Source organism: Canis aureus, chromosome 15, assembly GCF_053574225.1.
Source record: "Canis aureus isolate CA01 chromosome 15, VMU_Caureus_v.1.0, whole genome shotgun sequence".
Taxonomy (NCBI): Eukaryota; Metazoa; Chordata; class Mammalia; order Carnivora; family Canidae; genus Canis; species Canis aureus.
In genome coordinates, this window is record NC_135625.1 from 51,401,280 (window position 1) to 51,424,013 (window position 22,734).

Sequence of the window (22,734 nt, forward strand, 5' to 3'; positions counted from 1 at the left end):
CATATTATATGTTACATAAAATATACATTTCAAAGTTGCTAATATGTAGCAAGGTTTATTATACTTTTCTATTTCCTAAACTATTACTCTCTGATGTAAGAAAAAAGATCAAATGAAAGAAAGATGAATCCTTGAAGCTGCTTTCATAAACAACTCAACATAAATATATAAATTATCTTCTATTTGTATTTTGGTGAGTTTAACACAAAGACCAAGCACATTAGTATGATAAACATAAAAGCTAATGTGAACTCTGAAATACCAACATTCTCTATAACTGAATTTTTTTAGTTAAAAAGTTTTGCCGGAAAAAATTTTGTATACTTTCCAATAAGCACACAACAGCAGATCTATGTACACTATTCAAATCTAACACTGGTTAGATGATCATTTTACAGCTGAAAACACCCAGGCCCCAGGTTTGTAAAAGGACTTGGCCCAAGTCACAAAAGTTCACAGCCATAGCTAGCATGGGGATGTCTGCCTACAACACTGGACTTTGCATTTTGTCCCGCAATCCTTTGTTGCTGGTCTCTCCTGTGTAGGTAACTAGTCTCTCCCAAAGAAGCTTCTGGCAGCAATGGAGTTGTCTACTCATCTCTCACCAGCATAGCAATTTGAAGGGGTGGGTAAGGCTGCTAGAGAGGTCAAACAGCCAAATCAGAGAAGCAGTAAGAAAAGTGAAAGAGTTATTAGTTTCTGAATGATGAAGACAAGTTCTATTGAGTAAAAAAATATATACAAGGCTAATATAACCTTGATAACTAACTTTTTCTTTTTCTATATAGGGCATGTAGTATTCCACACCACCAAAACTCAAATCACCTAATTTTTAAATCAAGTTTGTTAACTTCAGTGTATTCCATAAATAAATATTTTAAAAGAAAGTTCACACCTATTTTATATCAGTCTGAGGGGAGAAAGAGGGTAATTAGTACGGGAGGAGGAAAGGGAGTAAGGAACAAACACGCCAACGAAGAGGTGCTTGTGCATCTAGGTGACCCACGTGAGAACCCTAGATCTTCAAGCACTCACAGAACAGCTGCTCACACAGAAAAACAGAAGTACTTAGCTTTTCAGGCACAAACCAATCACCCAACCACTATACGTAGTTCCCTACTCAAAAGTCCTCATGAATTCTGGATAAAATACCAGCAGGGAGGGGTGATCATTTCATGGGCAGCTTATGGAGGGAGGCCAGCTCTTTGTACCGCCTGATTAAAGGCCCAAAGGGAGTCACCAACGCAACGTGTGTCTCACACTCTGCCCACGGAGGGAATCAACAGATGGAGGTCTATGTGCATGAGACTTAACGTTTAAAAAGGATTAACCTGATGTTTTGTAATTAACAAAAACTTCAGTTACAGGCCACAGAATAAAAGAGGATACATACTTGAAACCAAATCAAAACAAAAAAAATTTAATAAACCAGTTTTGAATTTTAGAGGCAGAAAGTTTCAGCATGCGTGCCATACAACGTCTCACATTACAGCCACAAAAGCAGGGATGTCTGTCAATTCTTTCTCAATAAAACGAGGGGGAAGGGGAAGGATGCCCAGAAGTTCATTAGTATCACTGCTCCAAACTGAAAGTGAAACATTAGAAACCACTCCTTTAACATTTTCACTTCCACTTCTGCAAAGAATCGATCTATGGTACCCAGAGCTTTTCAAATACACATGTACGTACGTATATTCAAAATGCATTCCATTTCCACCTAGGAGGAGTAATAAAAGATTCTTCAATCAAAAACTAAGAGTAAGGGGAGATGCCAAATGCAGAAGCAGAGCACTGCAGAATCAACCAGTTTGTCAATTAGCAGGAAAAAATCTAGCTCCGACTGCAAATAAATCTCAAATGACATGTGGGGAGGAGCGGTGTTAGGATCCAAGCTTTTCATCTAATGAGATTTACTTTAGCGTCTACGTATCTTCCTGCGTCTCCCCCAGGACAATTCCATCCAAACCCCCCACCCCCGGGCCCAGCCCAGCGCAGACCTAGGGCCGCGCGAACCGCCGGCGCGTCCCCGAGCCCCCGCCGGCCTCCGCGCCTCCGCCCGCCGCCCGCCGCCCCCCGCTGTGGCCGCGCCCACCCTGGGCCGGGGACGCCTCGGGGTCCTGCCGGGAACCGGGGCGTCACACGGCGCCGCTGAGGCTGAGACCCGGGTCGGGGACCGGCCGCCGAGCCGCCGCCTCCTCACCTGCGCCACCGCCGCGCCCGCCGCTACCCGCCGAGTGCCCGGATGCGGCAGCCGCTGCCGTTTGTTTTCATTCCGGGTGAGGCTGGCCCCGCCCCCGCCGCTGCGGCCGCCGCGCCACCCTCGCGCGGCCAGACGGGGGGTTGTGGGCGGGGTCAGAGGGCGGGCGGGGCGGGCGGGGCGGGGCTAATGCGGGGGCGGGGCGGCTGGTGGGGTGGGCGGGGCCAAGGCGGGGTGGGAGGGGTGGTGCAGGGGGAGGGGAGGGGCGGGGCCTGGGGGAGGCCTCTAGGCCCCGCCGAGGAGCCCGGGGCAGTGTCCGGTGTCCCGGCGGGACCGCAGGCCTGGCCCAGTATGCTCGACTTGGGAGGAAATTGTACCTGGCTTCATTTCTCCAAAAGCTTTGCAGGCCAGCGGACCTTGCAGGAAGAACCCTTTACCCCGGAGGGAGAGTTGTTCCCTCCAGAAGCTCGGGTTTTCCTCCCGCTCTCCATTGGGCCTCCCTCCACTCACCGTGAAATTAGGTCGCTTCACCCGGACTTCCTGGCTCCTGTCCCCCGACACTGGCCCTGATAACTGGGTCTCCATCACACGACCGACCCCAAGGTCTATGGATATCCGTCCGCCTACTCCCAAAGCTCCCTGTCCCCCACCGTGGTAAAAACGGATAAAGCTGTCTGGGCTTTGTCCGAGTGTGTCTAGGTGAGAAAATAAGACAAGAGTGCATAAAAATTAAAGGCCACTTGTGAGATGCTCTGGGAACGTCAGCAGAACCCAGGTGGCTGAGCACAGGTTCTGGCAGAGCTTTGAGAAATGGATAGATGACCCTTTGGTAGATGGACCTCAAAATGGAAGAAGTCTACCTGAGATCTCTGAAAGTTTGCTCGTTTGAGGCTGCTGGCCCATCCTTTCTGACTCCCAAAACTGTTGTAGGGCCTGCTTTAGCATTGTGATGGGATGGGGCTTGAGAGCTTACTTAGGTCATGCTCGCAGGCAGCCAGCTCCAACAAATGCCAGGGGGGTACCTGGGCAAGCTACTTAGCTCTCTGTCAACACGGATAATAAGACTGTGCACCAGGGCATGGTGGCTAACCTCTTGTGCTGGGATCTGTCTATCCCTCTCACTACACCAGGACAACCCTCGGGATGCCATTAGCCCCAGCAGTATATTTTCAAAAATGGATGTTTTGGATCTAGAATAACAAACACCAGGGGGCCCTGGTGCGGACAATCTGAAAGGGGCTCTGCACATCCTCAGACATCCCCTGTCAGGAGACGTGAGGCAGGACCCCTCCTCCTGGTGCCCTTCCATTCCCTGGTGGGAAGCCTTAGTTGGAATGTGCCATTAAATCCATTTTAAGGAGGAGAAACATGTTCCCAAAGGTTCTGTATATGCCAGTGTATATCTCTGCCCATTACAGAGAGGCCACTGCACACACTGTGCAGAGCAATTTCAGTCCCCTTTTTCTCATCTCTTGACTTGGAAGCATTGCCTGTGGGTCCATCAGTGCATGCTAAGCTGGCAGATTTCTGTGTCTGTCCAAGTAAAGTCTTCTATCTCAAGAGACCTTCTTGGGGCACACAAATACTTAGAAAATCTTTGAAATTAAAGTTCTTTACATTGAGCCAAATCAGCTGCTTGGTCAAAAGACAAATGCAGAATGGGGGGAAATATTGGTACGTCACATCAAAGACAAATCTCCTTGGTGTATAAAGAGCTCTTACAATTCAATAGGAAAAGGAACAAAATAGAAAACTGGGCAAAGATCTCTGTGAATACAGTTCCCCAAGGAGGAAATACAAATAGTTCATAAACATATGACATATTACTTAACCCCTACTCAAAATGAGATTAATATAAATTAAAACTACACATGGGGTGCCTGGGTGGCTCAGTCAGTGAAGCATCCAACTCGATTTTGGCTCTGGTGTTGATCTCAGGGTTGTGAGATTGAGCCCTCTATCAGGTTCTGTGCTGGGCATGGAGCCTGCTTAAGAATCTTTCACCCAATCCCTCTGCCTCTCTCTCTCCCTCTCTAAAAACAAAACAAAACAAAAAACCAAACTACAACAAGATACCACCTTATGCCTTTCATCAGATGGAAAAAATGTGACAGCTGGTGAAGGCAGGGCTGTGTGGAAATAGACACCCTCTTTAGTTACTCCAGGAAGGTGAAATTGGCACAACTCCGACAAGGGCAATATGGCAGTAACTGTCAGAATCAAAATACATATTATCTTGAACTAATAAATCAACTTTTACCATTCTTGCTGTATTGTAGTAACCTGCCTCCTTTCTGTTCTTCCTAATGCTGACATTTAGTGGCTTCAACTGTAATTTCATAAGATGAAGAATTCTTCCTTATTTGTCTTTTTGTTTTTGTCGCCATGGATTTCATAGTAACAAGGAATCAAGTAATTTCTGCTGGAGTTGAACCAGAAAAATCCTTAAACATCCTTTAGATGACAGTGAAATTTAATGCTGAATGTTATCAACTCTTGCTAGAAAAGTAACAGGAAGTTTCAGCATGTTGTTTGGCTTTATTTAGAATTGCTTTGATCAGAACAATATACATGTGTTGGTGAAGTTGTGCAGTAAACTTATTTTTTAGAGATGAGGAAGTTGATTTAAAAAGAAAAACAGCTCCTTCTTGATTTTTCTATTTATAAATGCGAATTTGGGGGAAGTGGTTATAAACTGGAATTTTCAGGGAATTTCAATGATGACTCACATTTTCAGTCTGGTAGATTTTCAATCAGTGATAACCTTATTTGGAGGCATGGCCATTTTATTTAGGATCCTAGCTGGATGAGAAGAACATGGAAGGACAGAGAAACCAAGCAGGTGGTGAGGGAGATTTGTTCCCACCCTGGTTGGGAATACATAATTTCAACCCCACTGGAGGATGATGGAAGCTGAAAAAAATTTTGAAAAAATCAGATGTAAGAGTTACTCTGATTTCCAGGAAATGTGGGTTGGAAGGCTGGATTTCAGGTACCACCAGGAAGGGCTTGGCTGCTCACCTGACCCAAGTAGAATCCCTCTGAAAGCATGCAGTCCTCAAGTTCTGTGTCCTGGTTTCGAATCCCCAGCATGTTCTGCTCCCAGGTGTTTAACCCAGGTACCTCTGTTCATCTGTCTCCCAAGAGGTGGGTGGATGATGTTCCAACTCTCAAAAGAAAAGAAATGACAAAAAAAAAAAAAGAAAGAAAGAAAAGAAGTGACGGCAGAGATGATAAAGGAAATCAAACCATGGTATTAGTACTATTGAACTAAATTCAGAATAATCTATGTTTTGTCATTTAACCCATTTTCAGTGTTAAAAATAATTTGATATACAGTATTAGTTTTGTGATTTTAAGTCCAAGGGTGAATGGAAACTAAAATGAACATAGTGGCAAGAAAGTAGTAGTCATTGCTGTAGGCTTGTGGTTTGAGAAACTTCCATGGAATACTAAACTACTTTTTTTTTTATTTACTTGATTCTGGAAAATGATTAAAAATCACATAGCTTGCATGACAGTTAAAAAGGTAAAATCTTGGGCAGCCTGGGTGGTTCAGTGGTTTGGTGCCTGCCTTCGGCCCGGGGAGCGATCCTGGAGACTGGGGATCGAGTCCTGCGTTGGGCTCCCTGCATGGAGCCTGCTTCTCCCTCTGCTTGTGCCTCTGCCTCTCTCTCTCCCTCTGTGTGTCTCATGAATAAATAAATAATTTTTTTTTTAAAAAAGGTAAAATCTTCTGCTCAGGTCATGATCTCAGAGTGGGGAGATCAAGCCCCACATCAGGCTCCATACTCGGTGGGGAGTCGGCTTGAGAGTCTCTCTTTCCCTCTGCCCCTCCCTCTGCTTGTGTGCTCTCTCACTAAAATAAATAAATCTTTTTTTTTTGAATATTTATTTACTTATTTTATATATAGATAGAGAGAGAGAGAGAGAGAGGCAGAGAGAGAGGCAGAGACACAGGAGGAGGGAGAAGCAGGCTCCATGCCGGGAGCTCCATATGGGACTCAATCCCGGGACTCCAGGATCGTGCCCTGGGCCAAAGGCAGGTGCCAAACCGCTGAGCCACCCAGGGATCCCTAAAATAAATAAATCTTTAAAAAAAAAAAGAAAGGGAAAATCAGAAATCTCCCCCATCTCTCTTTTACAAACACACACACACACACACACACACACACACACAACCAATTGCCTAAAACTTTGGGGAATTCAAATTCAACAGGTGATTCTTTTTTTTAAGAAAGATTCATTTATTTGAGGAGAAAGGACAGAGGGAGAGCGAGAATCCTGAAGCAGACTCCCCACTGAGCACAGAGCCAACAGGGGGAGGGGGAAGGCTTAATCCCATGACCCTGAGATCATGACCTGAGCCAAAATCAAGAGTTGGTTGCTTACCTGATTGAGCCACCCAGGTGCTCCTTGGCTCCACTTTTGAGCAGGTTGTAACATTTGCTTTGTTCCCTTATGGGTGCAATAAAATCTTTGACACATGTTCATTTTTATATGAATAAATATAAAACTCACTGAATGTGAGTCTTGGTTTTACTTTTATTCTGAAACGTTACCACTTTTTATGCCCTGGAAAAAGTTGGCTGCTGAGCCTCTAGACCTTGTGTCCATGGTCCAGATGAAAAGAGGGGAAGGGCAAAGAATGAAAAGCATGTGTCAACTAAATCTATCCATTTCCATTAGGAAAACAAGAGCTGATCCCAAAGCCCCACCCCTTAAACTTCTGACTTGACTAGAAAAAAATGTCATTAGAAAGTCAATAGATGGGGCACCAGGGTGGCTCAGTGGTTGAGCATCTACTTTTGGCTCATGTGATTCCGAGGTCATAGGATCGAGTCCTGCATTGGGCTCCTGGCAGGGAGCCTGCTTCTCCCTCTGCCTGTGTCTCTGCCTCTCTCCCTCTCTCTCTCTCTCTGTCTCTCATGAATAAATAAATAAAATCTTAAAAAAACAAAGAAAGTCAATAGACTACGGGCACCTGAGTGACTCAGTCAGTTAAGCATCTGCCTTCGCTCAGTCATGATCTCAGGGTCCTGGGATCAAGCCCTGTGTCAGGCTCCCTGCTCAGTGAGAAGTCTGCTTCTCCCTCTACCCCCTGCTCGTGCTCTCTCTCTCTCTCTCAAATAAATAAATAAATAAATAAAATCTTTTTTTTAAAAAAAGAGTCAATAGACTAGAAAAAAAAATAGCCACTACTACTTGTGTGTCATTTTGGAGAATCACTGCTTACCCCCTTAAAAAATTCCTAATCTACCAGGAAGGAAGAAGAGGGAAGCAGACGTTGAATAGATCATCAGCAGTAGGTGGCTCCACCAAAAGACATTTAGGCAAAGCTTCAGTTTGATAATATCTACTTCTTGTTCCCTCCTTTCCCTTTCTTCACCTTCCAACCTCTACATCTCCAGTGCCCACTTCCTCACAAGTACTAAATTGTCACTCTGAGGGTACCTGGGTGGCTCAGTGGTTGAACATCTGCCTTTGGCTCAGGGCGTAATACTGGGGTCCTGGGATCGAGTCCCACATTAGGCTCCCTGCATGGAGCCTGCTTCTCCCTCCGTCTGTGTCTCTGCCCCTCTCTGTGTGTCTCTCGTGAATAAATAAATAAAATCTTAAAAAAAAATTATCACGCTGCTCCAGCCTAAGTGATTCATCCTAATGTGCCAGATACTTGGTGTTAACCCAAAGGAGGGATTAAATAGCAGCCACAGAGCTTAATAAAGTATGAGATTGCTGTGATCAGGGATAGTCTTGCAATGGAGCCTGTTGGGAGGAGACAGGCAAGGAGAGGGCTCCCTACTCCATTGGCTGATGCCTATATTACCTGCACAGAGTCAACCAATCCCCAGAGAAGACTTGCTGAATACTTTAGGAATATGTTTAACAAAATTCTTATTTTTTTTTAACATTTTATTTATTAATTAGAGAGAGAGTGAGTGAGTGCCTGCACAGGAGTGTCGGGGAGGGGAAGACGGAGAGGGGCAGAGGGAGAAGCACCGTCCCTGCTGGGCAGGGAGCCCAATCCAGGGCTGGATCCCAACACCCTGGGATCATAACCTGAGCTGAAGGCAGACTCTTAACTGACTGAGCCACCCAAGCACCCCTTATTTTTTTATTAAAAAAAATATTAAATAGGGGCACCTGAGTGGCTCAGTGGTTGAGCATCTGCCCTTGGCTCAGGTGATCCTGGGGTCCTGGGATCAAGTCCCGCATCAGGCTCCCTGCATGGAGCCTGCTTCTCCCTCTGCCTGTGTCTGCCTCTCTGTGTCTCTCATGAATAAATAAATACAATATTTTTTTAAAATATATTAAATAATAAAATGAGAGAATAAATCTAAATCTCCTGATGTTTCATTACCTGAGCTATAACCATTATTAACATTTCCATGTAAAATTTTCCAGTATATTTTTCTTAATAAGAGCTTTTAAAACTTACATATATATATGTCCCATATATGCAATTTTTAATCATATTTTAAAAAATTAATATATCTGAAGAATTTTTATTTCACACCTTCATAAATATAACTTCAAGAACTACCTAATATCTCACCGAGTAGAAATACAATAGACCAGCCCATCATCTCCTATTGTTGGTCGTTTGCATTTGTGTTAGAATACAGGCTTGCCTGCTGGAGTAGACTCCAAATAATAAAGGGAAACTGAAATATTGCTTATCTAACAGCCCTGGGGGCTTCAGTGGTGAAGGGAAACAGTCTCCCCATCTCATCGCCCTGCCATCTGCAGGGTGCTGCCCTCCTGTGCGGACCGCCTGCCTGTGGTGGCTCCTTAGCACAACCACGTGGATTCCAAGCCCAGCCAATGGAAAAGGGGAAGGGGCGGGGCGCCCAGTCAGAAGTCACGTGCTGCACACCTAACGTCTCCATTGGCCAGCATGTGGTCACATGATCATACAAAGGCAAGGAAGGACGGGTATACCCGGGTGTACCCCTGCGGCCTAGGGCAAGGATTCCACTCTGAGGAGAGGAGGAGAAATAGGTACTGATTGGGGAGGACTAGTCACAAGGTTGTTTCTAATGCTTCATTATTTGTAATGGTGAAGGTCATCTCAGGTGTGAAGTTTCCTCGAAAGTGTGTTTTGAGGTGGTGGCTAGTTCTGTTTTGTCGTGATATTCCCGTAGATGAATCTGTCGAAGGTACAAATCCTTGACTCCCTTCACTACTGATAACTTTACCTCTTTACCTTTCAACAGATGTGATGTGACAATTTTTTTTTTTCAATTTGCCTTTTTCAAGGGAAACGAAGGAAGGAGGAGGAGAGATGAAGATGAAGGAAAAGGAGAGCTTGCATTTTTTTTTTTTTTTTGAGAGCTTGCATTCTTAACAACTAATGCTTACTGTTGTTTTTATTGCTCCATCGGACCTTGTTTTTTTTATTGTTTGCAGAACACATATGGATGAATTTGCACAATTTTTTAAAAAAGTATTTATTTATTAATGAGAGACACACAGAGAGAGGCAGAGACACAGGCAGAGGGAGAAGCAGGCTCCATGCAGGGAGCCTGACGTGGGACTCGATCCCAGGACCCCAGGATCAAGCCCTGAGCCAAAGGCAGGCACTAAACTGCTGAGCCAACCAGGGATGCCCTCTCTAAGACTTTTTTTTTTTTTTTTTTTTTTAAGATTTCATTTAGTTATTTTGGAGAGAGAGAGAGAGCACGAGGGGGGAAGGGCAAAGGGAGAGGGAGAGAGAGAAGCTCAGACTCCCCACTGAGCACAGAGCCCCATGTAGGGTTGGAGCCTATGACCCTGAAATCATGACCTGAGCCAAAACCAAGAGTTAAATACCCCACCAGCTGAGCCACCCACGCTCCCCTTGATTCTATACAATCTTATTTGCTATCTTAATGTGTGGAATTTCTGTCCCCCCATGAAACTATCACCTCTTTGAGGGAAGATAGACTATATCTTAAATTTCTATTTCTTCCACCCGTGCCTAGCATAGTAGATGCTTAGGAAACATTATTTATATATAATAATTCCCTAGGAACATTTTTTTGGAAATTTCTATCCCCTGACCCATAAATTTCAAGATGAATCTACTTCTGGTACATTATATGACTGCAGAAATATATATTACCTCTGCTAGCAACCACATGTGCCCTTCCCATCATATGAAGAGAGTGGCAGACCAGAAGAGACCACCTCTCCTGGAGAGGACCTGACAAAAAGGGACTTCCCATTGGTTCAAAGAGACTGCAACCTGGGAGGAGAGCAAGGTGGGAGAGGCCCACCAAACTGAGAGAGGATCCTGGGAGATAATAGGCCCAGTGGTGTTCAAGAGGACAGAGATGGACATCCCAGGGAACACTGAACGACAGCCACAAACGTCTAGACTTCATATTCTAGGAGATCAGAAAGTTGATTTTGTTTTGTTTGCAAAAGAATGGCAGCGCAGAAGAGGCATAAGACTAATCTGATAACCACATGCAGCAAGGACTAGGAGGGGTCTGGACGTCACTGCCATGGTTCAGGTAGAAAGAGATACAGGCCTGGCTAAAGGTAGCTAATGGAGGGGCGCCTGGGTGGCTCAGGTGGTTAAGTGGCCAATTCTTGATTTTTTGGCTCAGGTCATGATCTCAGAGTCATGAGGTCCAGCCCTGCGTGGGGCCCCCCACTCAGCGGGTAGTCTGTTTGAAAATTCTTACAGCCACACCCCACTTGCTCATTCTCTCTCTCTCTCTCTCTCTCTCTCTCTCTCTCTCAAAAAAGGGGGTAGTTAATGGAGAGAAAGAAATGGATGCAAATAAATGCTTATAATGGAAAGTAATTTACAGTGACTGATGATTTCCTAGATGCAGAATGAAGGAATAGGTCAGTTTTACCTACCTGGAAATTTTGTTGCAGTGTGCTTTCACGTGTAGACAATGTAACCAAAGTCATGCCCTCAGGAGACATCCCTCAGAGGCTCTCTCATCCAGGCTTTAAGGCATCTCAACATTGACCACTCTCTCAAAGGTGTTCTTTTTTTTTTTTTTAAAGATTTTTTATTATTTATTCATAGTGATGCAGAGAGAGAGAGAGAGAGAGAGGCAGAGACACAGGCAGAGGGAGAAGCAGGCTCCATGCACCGGGAGCCGGACGTGGGATTCGATCCCGGGTCTCCAGGATCACGCCCTGGGCTGCAGGTGGCGCTAAACCACTGCACCATCGGGGCTGCCCTCAAAGGTGTTCTTAATGGGGATCCCGAGGTGGCTCAACGGTTTGGCTGTGATCCTGGAGACCCGAGATCGAGTCCCACATTGGGCTCCGGGTATGGGGCCTGCCTCTCTCTTTCATGAATGAATAAAATTTAAAAAGGTGTTCTTAATGGCAGAGCCCAAAATCAACTTGAAGCAGTAGACACAGGGGTGTATTTGGTCAGCAATATGTCTTACTTCAGCAGACTAGAAAATAAAAATAAAAACACCTTCATTCACCTCATTAAGAGATATTTCCAAAGAAAATTAACTTTCTATGTTTAACAATACTTATCAAAATTTGAACATATTTCTGTTGATTTAATGAGCTTTACATTTATTAAAATGGCAATAACTCTAACCAGAAGAAACTCTTCAGTATTTAGAGACTCATGATCTTAAGATATAAAATTTCCTTAAATTTTCATTTATATTCTTGTTGCTGAGAAGTATGATAGGGACAATCCATTAAAGACTTCCAAGAATTACGTATATTCTACTAAGATAAAATTACATGAGGGAAGAGAATGGAAAGGTAAGTTTATCGATAAAAAGGAATAATTAAAAGAGAACTTTATGTATTTTTAAATGGTGGGTATCAAATTGCTATGGTATTTAGATATCACTGAATATATAGCTAAGAGTCACATAATAGTTTTGTTTTTAAAAATATGTATAATTACACTAGATGAGGAATTACATCTCTTACAGCCATTTAAACTTGTAAGGAAGAATTTTAGGTGGAAAAGGAAATTTGTGAGGGTTAATTTTGGAAGACAGCACTTAACCAAACTTCAGAATCATCCTGAGTTTAGGGCTCCCTCTCCTGGTGAGATTCAGAATTTGTATTGGCTTGAAGCTCAAGAAGATCTGAGTGCCAGGTTCTATAAGCCACACCCTTCCTGGTGTATTCTCTGGAACCATCTCTACAAAACTTGAGCCAGATAGGACTAGGACACCTGTTCATATTGTGCCATTGTGTCTTATCTCCACCTTGGGTCCCCTCCCCACAAAAGCAGAGAGAGGTTTCACTCCCCCAGCCCAGAATCAGTCAGGAGAGAAAGAGCAGGACAGAATGGTCCCCTGTACACCTTACCAAGCAGGACCCTTGATGATCATTCATTAATCCAACATGTGTTTATTGAGTACATACTATGTGCAAGCATGATACTCCGTGATCTACTGGTAGGCTGCCATCCACTAGTAGAATCTGCCCTCTACGTCTTATTTATTTATTTATTTATTTGAGAGAGAGCACACATGAGTGGGTAGGAGGGGCAGAGAGAGAGGAAGGAGTAGGATCTCCACTGGGTAGGAAGCCCGATGCAGGGCTCCATTCTAGCACTCCGAGACTGTGACCAAAGGCAAAGGAAGATGCTTAACTGACTGAGCCACTCAGGTGCCCCTACCTCTCTCTTTTAAAACGTTTAAAGAGGGGCACCTGGGTGGCTCAGTCTGCCAGGCGGCTGACTCTTGATTTCTGCTCAGGTTGTGATCTCAGGGTGGTGGGATCCAGCCCTGCACTGGGCTCTGTGCCTTTAAGACCCTTCTCCCTCCCCCTCTACCCCTCCCCCCGCCCCTCCCCCCACTCTCTAAAATAAATAAATCTTAGGGGAAAAAAAAGTTCTTAAATAAAAAAGGAATCCAGTGTTAAAAAGAAAACCATGAGCCCAAAATGGTGTCACTCACATTAAGGCCCCAGGTCTGTAAAACCAAGACTTAATAACTAACCTGACTGCAGTTTCAACCCCCCAGAAACCTTTAACCAGTCAACATGGGAATTTCCTGGTCAGCACTGGGATAACACCCCCTCCATTACCCTTGTCTTTGCCTAAAACAATGGGTTCTTTGCTGATAATTTCCTTTTTTCTACACCCTCTCTACCTTTTAAGACCTATTCTCTTCTTTTTTTTTTTTTTTTTTTTTTATTAAAATATTTTATTTATTTATTTAGGATAGTCACAGAATGAGAGAGAGAGAGGCAGAGACACAGGCAGAGGGAGAAGCAGGCTCCATGCACCGGGAGCCCGACGTGGGATTCGATCCCGGGTCTCCAGGATCGCGCCCTGGGCCAAAGGCAGGCGCCAAACCGCTGCGCCACCCAGGGATCCCAAGACCTATTCTCTTCTGTAGCCCTTTGGCACTGTCACCTACTTGCTAGACAGGACACTGCCTGGTTCATAAATTGGTTAATACAGCGAACTAGATCTTTAAGTTTTACTCCATTGAATTTTTGTTATTAAACATCAGCAATAACAACCATAGGGTATTACCGCTCAAAATAAAATGACCCACAAACATTTAAAAATATATTCAACCCCTCCCATCATTAAAGAAATGCAAATTAACCACCACAAAAAATCATTTGCTTGCTATTATGCTGGCATAGGTTTGAGAATATCCAAGGTTGACAAGGGTGGTGGGATCTGAGAAATACACATCTTCATACTTTGTTGACGAGTCTGTAAATGGGTACAACAATTTGAGGGAAAATGAAGAATATGAAATTTTTTTAAGTTTATACTTCTTGACGCATCAATTCCCCCTTTTAGACTATCGTTAGGACTTAGGCCCCAGCCTGCTGCTGCGATTATCAGGAATTTTGGAAGACTTTGATTCCCTGTCCCCAAACACTGTCATTTTTATTTTTCATTTTCATTTTTTTTTTAATTTTTAAGTAATCTCTGTACCCACCATGAGGCTTGAACTCCCAAACCTGAGATGAAGAGTCACATGCTCCATCGACTAAGCCAGCCAGGTGCCCCCACTCTTATTTTTAAAGAACAGATGTTCTTGGTGTTCTGCTCCCAACACATTTACCTGTGCCAAGAATGGAGAGAAGGACAGATGCCTGTCTCAGCCACCAGGGCCCAGGGGGTGGGTCAGGCAGCTCCACTCCTCACTCCATCTCTGCCCTCCTACCGCAATACCCACATGTACACAGGAAGGGTAGAAAGAGCTATGAGCTTGAAGGTGACACCCATGTGACCTTGCCCCTCAGGGTCCTGAGGATATGCCCCTTTACAGGCCTCATTTCCCCCCTGTACCCACCCAGGGTTGAGATTGGATGACCTCTCTGACTTCCCTCAACTTTCACCTTAGCTCTGCCCTCAAGGAGCTTATAATCTACTTGAGGAAACAGGGGATCTCTCTTAATTGATGCAATGAATGCTTATTGAATGCTGCTATGTGTGCAAGTTCGAATATATAAATAACATGATCTCCTCCCTCTAGAAGTTCACCATCCAAACAAGAGTCCAAAGTGGGAAGTGGCTGTTGCTGTGAAGGAGATGGAGGATTCTCTGCACATTCCAGGAAAAGAAGACACATTTGTGTAAGGCTAGAAATTTTAGTTAAATAAAAATAGACAGTGGCGTGGGCTAAATGCCCAATGAACACTCAGATAAAAAATTGCCTTTGACACAATAAGCAATATATATTTGGTCTCTGTCCCACTTCCTGGTATGTGACTTCCAAAACCTTGGAATCTCTGAAGTGACAAGTATCTTCTTAAGTATGAAGGAGGGGCGCCTGGGTGACTCAGTGATTGAGTGTCTGCCTTTGGCTCAGGGCGTGATCCCACGGTCCTGGGATTGCTTCTCCCTCTGCCTCTGTCTCTGTCTCTCTCTGTGTGTCTCTCATGAATAAATAAATAAAATCTTAAAAAAAAAAAAGAGTGTGAAGGAAATGGCTGAGGCTGGAGGCTCCAGGATAAACCGCAGGATGGAGGCTGGTTGCCAGGGGAACCAACCTCCCAATTAGAGGGTCGGTTTTTCAGCACCCCATGCCTACTTTCCAAGAGGGAGGAGAGAAGGTTGGAAATCGAGCTAATCATTCATATTGAGAAATCAATATTTTGATTATTGAAAATATTGAGAAATCAATAATTTCATCCACTGAGCCTATGACATGAGGCCTCCATTAAAAAAAAAAAAAAGACAGGGATCCCTGGGTGGCACAGAGGTTTGGCGCCTGCCTTTGGCCCAGGGCGCGATCCTGGAGACCTGAGATCGAATCCCACATTGGGCTCCCAGTGCATGGAGCCTGCTTCCCCCTCTGTGCCCCCCACACTGGCCTCCAGTCATCCCTTCAATTGAGCTTGTACCTCTTTTTCATAAACTAATAATAAGCCTAATATGTAGTAGCCTAATAAGTAAACTTTTCTGAGTTCTCTCTTTCTACCAAACTATCCAACCTGAGGAAGGGGTAGTAGGAACCTCTGATTGAAAGCCAGAAGCACAGGTGACAATGTTGACTTGAGATTGGAATCTGCAGTGTGGTGGGTGCCCTCTTGCCCTTCACCTGTGGGAGGTGATGCTCTGGCTAGGTAGGTAGTGTCAGAGTTGGATTGAATTGTAGAACCCCCAGCTGGCATCACAGAGGATTGGAGAATTGCTTGGTGTGGAAAACCCACACATCTGGTTTCAGAAGTGCTGCGTGTAGGCTATTCTCCCTTTAGGGCCACAGCCAGTTTATGAAGGCTTAGCCAAGTATCTGCTTAGCCAAAAGTAGTCAAAGAAATTTCACATGGAAGCCTAAGACCTGATATGGGTCTTGATAAGCAACATTTATAAGAAGTTTGAAGGGAGGGGCGCCTGGGTGGCTCAGTCGGTGAAACATCTGCTTTCGGCTCAGGTCATGATCCCAGAGTCCTGGGATTGAGCCCTGCATCAGGTTCCCTGCTTAGTGGGAAGTCTGCTTCTCTCTCTGCCCCTCCCCCTGCTCGTACTGTCTCTCAAATAAATAGATAATCTTTTTAAAAAGTTTGAAGGGGGCAGCCCCAGTGGCCCAGTGGTTTAGCGCCACCTTCAGCCCACGGCGTGATCCTGGAGACCCGGGATGGAGTCCCACGTTGGGCTTCCTGCATGGAGCCTGCTTCTCCCTCTGTCTCTGCCTGTGTGTGTGTGTGTGTGTGTGTGTGTGTGTGTGTCATGAATAAATAAATAAAATCTTTAAAAAAAAAGTTTGAAGGGAAGATCTCGCAGGGGCAGGTCCAGTTTGGGGGATTTGTTTAAATATTAAAAAAATATTTTTATTCTTATAGTTTTGGGCCATAAGTGGTTTGGCTAACTCTTCAATTGACAAAATCTGATCAGAGAAATTGAGAAGCCAGTCTTTCCTCTAGCACGGTGGATTCAAATTTAGTGATTTATCAATCTAGAAAAGTCTCCTTCATTCTGTTCCAGATATCAGGTGCCTGCACATCGCTAACATCCTCTCGCTGCTGCTTTCTAGTTGGTCAGGAGAGGGCGCTGGAGGGCCGCTGAGGAGCCGGGCTCTCTTCCCGGTCGGGGCATGTGGCTCTTTTTTTTTTTTAAGATTTTATTTATTCATTTATTCATGAGAGACGCAGAGAGAAAGCCAGAGACACAGGCAGAGGGAGGAGCAGGCTCCATGCAGGGAGCCCCATGTGGGACTCGATCCTGGGACTCCAGGATCACGCCCTGCGCCAAAGGCACACGATCAGCTGCTGAGCCTCCCAGGTGCCCCAGGGGTGTGTGGCTCTTGGCAGGTTCGGGTAGCACGAAAGCATCCTTCCACACCTGGTCCCGCAAGCCAGGCCGCTCCTGCAGTGTGTGTGGCACCTGCAGCACCCAGCTCCACTCTTCCCAGCAACCGGGAGCTTCCCGTGACACCCCCTGGCAGCAGCTTCAGGGGCCCGGGGTGCATGAACAGCACCCTCTGGTTTTGTCCTGTGGCTTTGGGGCGGGTTCCAGGCAGAGCACCTCCCTAGGGATGGCCCCTGGCACCCCAAGGGGCAGATTTCCAGCAAGTGTGGCTGACCTGGCACCTCAGTGACTCCTCTGCAGTGCGGTGAGCCACACACTCTCCAGTAAGTTCTGGATCTCAGCCCTGCAGAGGGACCTCCTCATGGGTGCTCTGTCTCACCCAGGGTGATGGCTGCTGGCTGGGTCTCCTGAGCCTGTGTTAATCCTTTTTACTTCTTTTTAGCCAATTCCTTAGTACCCCAAACCCCTGGGACTTTTTAAAACATTTTTTAACATTCATATTTATTTATTTTTGCAAGAGAGAGCACACAAGAAGGAGGAGGGGCAGGCTCCCTCACTGAGCAGGGATCCCCATGCAGACTTGATCCCAAGCCACTGGGATCATGACCTGAGGCGAAGGCAGATACTTAACTGCTTAATCAACTGAACCACCCAGGAGTCCTTTTATTTATTTATTTATTTATTTATTTATTTATTTATTTATTTATGATAGTCACACAGACAGAGAGAGAGAGGGGCAGAGACACAGGCAGAGAGAGAAGCAGGCTCCATGCACTGGGAGCCAGATGTGGGATTCGATCCTGGGTCTCCAGGATCGCGCCCCGGGCCAAAGGCAGGCGCCAAACCGCTGCGCCACCCAGGGATCCCAGGAGTCCTTTTTAAAAGATTTTATTTATTTATTTGGGAGAGAGAGAGAGAGAGTGCAGGAGAGGGGGGAGAAGCAGAGGGAGAAGCAGACCCCGTTGCTAAGCGGGAAGTCTGAGGTCGGGCTCTATCCTGGGACCCCGGGATCATGACCTAAGTGGAAGGCAGCTGCTTAACTGCTTGAGCCACCCAGGCACCCTTCCAATCCCCTGTTAAAATTAATTCTTTATGTTAAACTTTCCTTGTTCAAATTGCTAGGTGGTTTCTGTCTCCTGATTGGACCCTGAGCAAAACAATTTCACAATGCATTGCTGGTAATCATTATTATAAATGTTAAAGATACCCACATTTGAGGATATCTCTATCAAGTTTCACATATGAATTTGAAGGTTGCAGTGCATTTCAAGTTATTTTTTGCTCCGGGACTAATCTTAAACCCCTCTGAATTAATGACATGTATTAATCAGGGTGTCACGGACAGCCTCCTTGACGCGGTGCCGTGGGAGTTTTATCTTTCTTTGTCAATGTCAGCATTTCTTGTCAAATTAGCAAAGAAGTTACATCCTTTCCAGTGTGTTCATATGATTCATTAACTGGATTATCAAACAATCCCCAAACCTTTTATAGCTTCTATGCAAACTTTATTCGTTCCCCTGAGTTAATTAGTGCTTTTTATGAGATCTGAAAATTTTTTGTTACAATTTGCTTCTCAATGTCAGAATTATTTATATTGATTCTGTGTCATTTTTATAGCTTTTATTTCAGGTTCTACTAATTTTAACTTGCCTTTAAAGATGGCAAAAGAAGGTAACCTTTGTATACATACAAAATCTAGGGTCTATAATTACTCACTCGTTTTATTAAAATGTTCCAGAACCATTTTTGAAATTAAAGTTAAAAGGCCATATTCCATTTTCATCAAATATAGCATTCCCATCAAAAAAGGGAAGAAATGTACACTGCATTTAATGGTGTACTCTGCTGAAGGAGCGTAGAGAGAGCACATCCCAACATCATTTGCTACAGACAAGTCAAAACTTACTGTTCTCTCTGGGTTGCAGGACCAAACCTCCCATGGCTCAGTAATCCCCCAGCATCTAAAATTCTTCATCTATCTTAATGTCTCTATTCATAGATCTAGGGAAATCCTTTTATCAGGCAAAAATCTATCTTACTTGAGAAGCAGAAAATGCCAGAAGCTTACCATTGCAGTGTCCCTGGCAGCCGCAGGGCATGAACAGAGAAAATCTTCCTCCCGTTAGCCACACCCTCCCAGGCCCCAGTGGGAAGCCAGTGGCTGACCTGACATTCAGCCCCAAGTACAGCCACATGCACTTTCCCCAGGCAGCTGCAGGAGCGGTTCGGCCTGCCTGCGACAACAGGAGCTGGTGGAGGTAACACTATGTGATTTCCAAGGCAAGATCATACAAATGCCATGGACTTCTGCTGTGCTCTCCTGGGACGCTAGCCCAAGCCAGCTTGTGTGGAGCGACCAGATGAAGAGGCCATGTGTAGGAGTTCTGGCTGACGGCCAGTCTCAGCTGTTAGACCTTATGTGAGCGAGGAAGCCTCCAGATGATTCCAGCCCTGGCTGCCAAGTCCCCCAGCCTTCCAGTCTTCCTGGCTGAGAAGTGGAGACTACTCGCCTCTCTTTGCCTTGTCTGAGTTCCTAACCCCCCAGAACCCAGGAATGTACTAAAGTGATCATTTTCCATCACTAAGGCTTGATGTGGTTTATTTGGCAACAACCAGAGTGGAAGGGAACTTGCAGAGGTGTGGGCAGGGTACAGGCAACACACTGCCCCAAGAGTAGCCACAACAGAACTGGGACCCTCCCCAGCCTGAAGGAGGAATCTATCTATCTATCTATCTATCTATCTATCTATCTATCTATCTATCTATCCTCCATGCCCAACATGGGACTTGAACTTGCAACCTTGAAATTGAGACTCTCATGCTCTAGGGACAGAGCCAGCCAGGCACCCGAAGAGGAAGATCTTGTTAGTGGAGCCCAGTGAGCTGGAGGTGGAGGGGGGGCCTCTCTGAAAGAACAATGGTCCTCAGGCACCCAGATGAGTCTCCCTCTGAGCTCCTGCTGGGAGTCCAGCCTTCAGGGCCAGCCCCTGAATCACAGAGCAAGACCAGAAAGGATGGAGGATGAACCCAGGGGTGGGATGGGGACCCTAGGGGGTGGAAATCCACCCTGCAGCGCGTGGAGTTGAGATGGGACCCATGTGAAATCCCCCATGGAGGACCAAGAGGAGGGACAGCAGGTGCCTCCCCTGGCAGGGCTTTACCAGTGCACGAGGGGTTGCACATTTGTGGACAATCCTTGGAAAAGGCCCGTGGTGTGCAGAGCCCGGTGAGAACCCATTTTTGCCCCCCTCCCTTCTCTCAGAGCCTGGGCACAGCACTCACCGTGGATCTGTCAAGTCGCAGCCTCCAGATGGGAGTTGGAGGGCTTTCTGGCTGCTCTGATGGCGGCTGCACCCACACATCTTGGAAGGAGGTGCATGGAATACTAAAAAATTTAAGTGCTGCAATCAGGACTCTGAAAGTAATAGAGCTGGAATTATTGAGGGAAATTTACAAGTTAAATAACCTAAAAGGCTGCAGATGCAAATGACACTAAATTAGCAGGAACTTTGGGGGCACAAGAATGACTCGTCCTTTCTCAAAAAAAAGAAAAGAGAAGAAAGAAAGAAAGAAAGAAAGAAAGAAAGAAAGAAAGAAAGAAAGAAAGAAAGGGAGAGAAAGAAGTCAGAGAGCAAATGGCAAGCCAGGAAGGACAGGGAGCAAGCACCATGATTACAAGGTGCCTAGCACTCCACACCCCAAAATGCCAGGAGCTCCCCAATTCTCATGATAAAGAAAACTACCCTTGCACGTGGGCACGCCCTTGGGACCCGTGGCTGGGAAGCATGAGGCATGCATTTCACAGGTGGGAGCCTCGGTGGTGGCAGCTCTTGCCGGCACTGCTACATGACAGAGCTGGATGGACACCCAAGCCCTCCAGGCCCTGGGCCAGAGGCCCTCTCCCACCAGCTGCTGCTCCACCAGCCAGCGGCTTGTCTCGGGCCTCAGCTGAGCCAGTCCCTCTGTCCCTCTCCTGATGCTCTGGTGCTGGGGGTCCACAGGTGTGTGAGGCTGGCCGAGGGTTTCAGTCTCATGTGCACGGGGCCCAAGACCCCAGTCTTGCTGACGCTACCCTCTGATGGCTGGGCTGGGCTGGGACAGGGCCGTGGCAGGCGGGCAGACACACCAGCCTGGCAGGCAGGAGGCAGAACCAGCTGATGCTTTGGGCATTGCTCCAGTTTCCCGGGGCCACCATAATGTGAGCCATGAACTTGCAGCCTAAACAACAGAGATACATTGTCTCCCATTTCTGGAGGCCAGAAGTCTGAGCTCCAGGTGCCAACAGGGCTTGCTTCCCCTAAAGCTGCCAGGGAAGGGTGTGTCTCAGGGTTGTCTCCCAGCGTTCAGTGGTTCCTGAGCTCATACTAAGCAGAAAGCCTATCTTCACGTGGTCTTCTCCCTGTCTTTCCCCTTCCTGTGAGGTCATCTGTCATTGGATTGGGGGCCCACTCTATTGACCTCATCCTAACTTAATCATCCACAAAACCCCTTTTTTCAAATAAGGTCACATCCACAGGGCCTGGGGATGAGGACTTCAGGGTCTTTGGGGGTACACAATTCAACCCATAACAGGTGGCAACTCTACACAAGTGTATCAGGCAAGTTCTGTGTGAAAGGCACCATGCCAGCCTCAAAAGGGATGTGGCCCCTCCTTCAAGGAGCTGACCACCGCCTCAGAGGGTAAGCACTGCCGCGTCTTGCTCACCAGTAACCTTTATGCAAAACTGAGTGCCTGAGTCATTTCTCAACCAAATTCATATTTTATTTGGCTCCAGTTCCTTCTGGGATCTGGCTGCCTGCCAAATGCTGCTCTGGGGCTCTCTGGCAAGGAGGAGTCCTGAGGACCCTGACCTGGGGAATATGGGTAATGAACATGCAGAGCAGTAGGATATTGAAACGCATGCGGAATGGACATAATTGCCCTTGGCACTTACTTTCTCAGTGTGAGTTTACATGCAGATCCTAAATCAAACAGCAAGCCCTCTGTGCTGGCCCCTCCTCCACCACCCACAGCTGGACACCCCATGATGTCCCCAGGGCTCAGCAGCTGAATGTAGGCAACCTTCAGATGAAAGGCGGCCTCGCCTGATGTGAGCACAGGCAGGCGGGAAAGAGCCCTGGGCAGGGTTTCCAGAAATCTGGGTTCTAAACCCAGTTCTATCTTTGAAGAGCAGCATGACCTTGGGCAGATCCTGACCCCTGTCTGGCCTCTGCTCAGTGGCAAGGGGGCTCTCAGATCCCTCCCAGTGTCAAGATTTCAACTCCGTGAGGAGGGCAGGAGGGTCATGGGGGAACCCTTACAAGGTGATTCATAAGAGGCAGGACCCACTGCCCTTCGGTCCCCAGAAGTACCTTTACCTGCTTATCAGCCCTTAGCTGCCTGGGGCCTCTTTGGTGTGATTGGGCTCAGGCTGAACACAGCAAGGGCATTGTTTTCTCTGGGTGAAGTTTCAGATAAGGAGCAGGGCTCCACCACACTCAGATCAGGACTGGCCTCCACTGGGTCCCACCTCACCTTATCTTGATACAGCAGCCAGCCCAGCCTCCTGAGCCAGGGTATGCTCCCACTCACACACACGCACCCCCCACTCCGGGGGTTCACTACAAGCTCACTGCTTCCCTCCTATGGAACATCTAGTCCTCCTCTCTGCCCACCCATCCCCTACAAACCAACTCAAGTTTCACCTCCTCCATGAAGCCTTCCTGGATTCAACTGTATGCAGCAAATCAGCATCAACCCTTCTTCATTTCAGTCATGGCACTCATTGCCTGGATTGTATTTTGAGGTCCAAATAATTTCTCTGCAACATTTAAATGCAGCTTC

At 46.3% G+C, this 22,734-nt stretch overlaps 2 long non-coding RNA genes across 3 annotated transcripts; one reads left to right on the forward strand and one right to left on the reverse strand.

Annotated features, from left to right (window-relative positions):
* Positions 1–4,726: 4,726 nt before the first annotated feature.
* Positions 4,727–6,918, reverse strand: LOC144284042 (uncharacterized). Its single transcript, XR_013352517.1, has 3 exons — positions 6,590–6,918; positions 5,219–5,366; positions 4,727–5,110 (listed from the first exon to the last, which is right to left on the reverse strand). It is a non-coding gene; the product is annotated as an uncharacterized LOC144284042 (long non-coding RNA).
* Positions 6,919–9,052: 2,134 nt separating this feature from the next.
* On the forward strand, positions 9,053–19,491 carry LOC144284726 (uncharacterized). Of its 2 annotated transcripts, none has more exons than XR_013353182.1 (3): positions 9,053–9,199; positions 14,635–14,734; positions 19,119–19,491. It is a non-coding gene; the product is annotated as an uncharacterized LOC144284726 (long non-coding RNA). The 2 variants fall into 2 exon arrangements; XR_013353183.1 differs by having other exon boundaries at positions 19,123–19,491.
* Positions 19,492–22,734: the final 3,243 nt, after the last annotated feature.